The 4,567-nt window shown below is 38.0% G+C and overlaps 1 pseudogene; it reads left to right on the top strand.

The window, feature by feature from the left end:
- The first annotated feature begins 4,189 nt into the window (after positions 1–4,189).
- LOC130075790 (5S ribosomal RNA) lies at positions 4,190–4,306 on the top strand (annotated as a pseudogene).
- Positions 4,307–4,567: the final 261 nt, after the last annotated feature.

Here is a 4,567-nt window from a genome sequence, read left to right as displayed (position 1 = left end):
ATCTGGGATGCATGCATGTTTTCCCATATGCAATGGAAGAGTCTCTATTTCTCACATCCACATGCATTCTTACATGATTAATGACACATTTATCTAAGTTTAACGTTTTCCTATCTGGTCGTACAGCACATCCACGTTAGCACATCATTCACTCTAGCAATTCAGAATAACATCCACTATACAGCAACTATTCTCTGAGGAGATTTTTACTGCAGTTGCACTCTGTTGATTTGGGCCCTAAAATCTGTGCTTTTGGCTTTTACACACACACACACACACACACACACACACACACACACACACACACACACACACACACACACACACACACACACACACACACACACACACACACACACACACACACACATCCTTTAGAAGGTGTGCAATTTACGAGCTGTGAGCGCAGCGGGGCAGTTCCACCATCTGAGTTCCTCACAAACTCACACACAACTTTTCATTAGCACAGTAATTAAGCCACAAGCTGCATCACACACACACACATGCATGCAAACACACACTTACTACTCAGAACACTCACTTAATCTTCACTCTGTTATTTTATCCACCTCTGTCCCGAAATAGTGCGGTTCGCCCTTTAGCGGGACGTCGTAATGAAGTTTTGCTGAGCAGCTATGTCTGAGTGACCCTAGCATTGGTATTAATGAGAACTAAATGTCTGACTTATTACACACCAGTGTGTGTGTGTGTGATTTCTGAGATGTAGTGTGTGAGACATCTGGCCATGGTGCTCAGGAAATGACTGCTTCACTTCACTGCTGTCATCACCCTTCCCCATGTTACTCTGTGTGTGCATGTGTGTGTGTGTGTGTGTGTGTGTGTGTGTGTGTGCGTGCAGCAGGTCTTCATTAGCTGTGTTGAAGCATTTTCAATGTAATTATGGTTTAAACTCGATCCCTTCTACAAGCTTACAGACAGGACAATCTCTCTCTCTCGGTCTCTGTTCCTCGGTTTTATTTGCTTTCCCTGTCTTTCTTGCAGAGCGTTCTGTTGACAGCGCAAGGCCTCTAAACAAGCTGTGATGCTGGCAGTCAATGAATGTGTTTGTTTGAATTAAGGCTGCGTCAGGACATTGTACGATTGTGTTTGAGTCTGGCAAAATGAAATATTAAACACATTTGCTGACACTATCCGCCATATACCATTGAAACAAACACACACAAACACACACACACACACACACACACACACACACACACACACACACACACACACACACACACACACACGTTGGGTTTCCATGTTTTATGGCGACTTTCCATTGACATAATGATTTTTATACTGTACAAATTGTATATTCTATTTCCTAACCCTAAACCACAAAAAATTGTGCAGTTTTAAATAAAAACAAAACTATCATTTATGATTTATAAGCGTTTTTTCTCATGGGGACCACATTTTTTTGCCACAAGGTCAAAAATTACTGGTTATACTATCTTTGTGGGGACAATGCAGGGTTTATATACTGTATATATATCATTTATTATTTATACAGATATATTTAGAATAATAAACAGTATATTATGGTTGTTATGACATATTATTATATTATATAATATTGTGTTATACGTAGTTTTTGCCCATTGCTTGAACACGTTTTCCAAAACTTGGCTCATTGTGTCAAAACTCTACACACAAGCAAATAAGACACAACACTGGGAAATAAACCATTCACATCTATGTCAAATTGAAACTCTGCTATCAAAACCTAACAATCCTTTGTCAAAATGTCACTCTGATGACAAAATGATACCCACTTGCATCATGAATACACTTTCAGATTAGCAGAAACACACTAGTCTACTTTATATAAAACATTGCAGTCTTTGGTTTTCACTGTTTTTATTCAGTTCCACAGAGGGCATGTTTTCACAACAACCAAAAAATGAAATGCTGAATTCAAAATCATTACATTACAGTAGTATATTTTACAGTTCAGTAAATTCAGTTAAATCAAACATAAAACAAACAATACACTACTGTAAACACAGAAAAACACAATTGTGCGCAAGTGGGCTTATGGATCCTGCCGTCTGTTGGGGTCTGGCCGCAGGATCTCATCAACATCACAAGCAATGTCTTCTCTCGCTAAGCATCGGGGAAAATATCCCCTTGTGTGCCGAATCGGCCCGTGTGTCATCCGATCATTTGATTTCCAATTTGAAATGAAATAAGCAGAAATGAGAAAACGGCACCTTTATTATTATTATTATTTATTTATTTTTTTAAACAAAAAAAAAGATTTCGGCTTGATTTTTCGTTATTTAATTCACAGGCAATAAACGAATACATGACTTCAAAATTCGTTTTCCACAAGTGGGCGGTCATGAGACGCCCCTTTCCGCTGATTGGTCAAGTAAATCTGAGCATGTGATGTCATCAGTCATCACTCAGGTCTGTTCAACAAAATAATTGTCCTCAACGGTAATCTACCCATTAAGGATGTAATTTGTCTTTTTGAAAACCCAAACAAATTTTTTGAATCTACTTGTAACTTCCTTATCCTTGTGGCAAACTTTTACTTTCACAAACAAAGGTTTCTTAAGAAAATTCCTACTTTTAAAGATTTCTTATGTGAAGTAAAATATTTAATCAAATCACTAAGAATAATTGATAATAGAAAATGTACTTATTTTGAAGAAATATAGAGATAGTTTATGTACCATGATTAATATCTGTTTGCTGTTTCTTTTTTTTAAACAACTCAATTTAAATTGTTCGAAATTAAGTTGGCCCAACTCAATAAATAATATTTAGAATTTAAATTTTCTAAAAATTAAGTTGGCTCAACTCAATAATTAATATTTAGAATTTAAATTTTCAAAAATTAAGTTGGCCCAACTCAATTTAAATTGTTCAAAATTAAGTTGATCCAACTCAATTACTATTTAGAATTTAATTTTTCCAAAATTGAGTTGGCCCAACTCAATTTAAATTGTTGAAAATGAAGTTGGCCCAACTCAATTAAATTAAGTTGACCCAACTCAATAATTAATATTTAGAATTAAAATTTTCCAAAATTGAGTTGGCCCAACTCAATTAAAATTTTCCAAAATTAAGTTGACCCAACTCAATAATTAATATTTAGAACTAAAAATTTTCTAAAATTGAGTTGGGCCAATATTAACCAACTGCAGAACCGCAGAACCACACGTCATAGCAGTGTGAGGACGACAGCGCCAGCCTAACCGTTACAAAACGAAAAATGAACGGTTGTTGTATTTTTAAAACGCAAAGTTGAACACCAAAATTTAATTTGAACTGTACACCAAATGCTGCGCAAAAAAATAATTGTTTATGACTTTTTGCCCCTTCATTAAACATTTAAAATATTCACAAATGAATATGATTTTTTTTTTTTTTTTTTTTACTGGTTTTCTAAGGCCAAATTAGAACCTGGAAATTGTGTTTTTCTCGCAGTGCTGAATGAGAAGAATATAACCACAGCCTACAGAAAGGTGATTTATTGGCGAGTTATAGGCTATAATAAATGTGTCTGAAAAAATAACGAGTCATTTTAATTGTTTATTAATAAACTGTTTTCTAAATCAGTGTACATTTCAAGCTTTAGCCTACGGAGGCGATAATTTGTTTCAGTTCTCGCGCTCCAGTTCACGGTTGTATTGACGGAAATGTCAGAGGGAGGGGGAGAGGAAGCGGGAGCCGGTGAGAGGACTTTTCACAAGTGAAGATATTATTGCGCCAAGTCGAAGTGCTCAAAAGCACTTGTTATGGTATTCCGCCATACAATATAGTCATCAATTTTAAACGCTTAGAAAAGCGCAACGGTTTATTTTGTGTCACCAGCCCAGGTCAAGTTACACTACTCGAGTAACTGTGTTTACATAGGGAAAACGTGGAAGTGTTTGGTCGCTTCTCTGCTTGGCCCATATTTAATGCATGGGCTAAGCTAAGTGCTAACATAGTTTTGCGGCAATACAGAGCGATATAGTGCACGCACTGAGACGAGAGAGGTATGTATCAACTCGTCTTAGTTAAAGGAATAACATAGTTTAATAAGAAAAACTGGTGGAGTATCCCTTTAAAAACCAACGCGTAGTCTATAGCGTAGAGGCTCCGGCGTAGGTCCGACGCAGAAGTATAAATCAGCCTTCAGAACTGCACTTTCACTAGTCACCGGGACATAAATTGGGCTACAGGGTGATATGCCAGCAGCCATATCACCCTGTAGCCCAAGACTGGTTGCCCACTGAAGCTAAGCAGGGCTGAGCCTGGTTAGTACCTGGATGGGAGACCTCCTGAGAAAACCAGGTTGCTGCTGGAAGAGGTGTTAGTGAGGCCAGCAGGGGGTGCTCACCCTGTGGTCTGTGTGGGTCCTAACGCCCCTGTATAGTGACGGGGGCACTATACTGTCAAAGAGCACCGTCCTTCGGATGAGACGTTAAACCGAGGTCCTGACTCTCTGTGGTCATTAAAAATCACAGGATGTCTTTCAAAAGAGTAGGGGTGTAACCCCGGCATCCTGGCCAAATTTGCCCAGTGGCCTCTGTCCATCATGGCCTCCTAATAATCCCCATATATATAT

Source organism: Rhinichthys klamathensis, unplaced genomic scaffold (genome assembly GCF_029890125.1).
Source record: "Rhinichthys klamathensis goyatoka isolate OS25496 unplaced genomic scaffold, OSU_Roscu_1.1 h1tg000020l_1, whole genome shotgun sequence".
Lineage (NCBI taxonomy): Eukaryota > Metazoa > Chordata > Actinopteri > Cypriniformes > Leuciscidae > Rhinichthys > Rhinichthys klamathensis.
The sequence above is the reverse complement of the archived record's forward strand: the minus strand, read 5'-3'. Positions and strand labels throughout refer to the sequence as shown.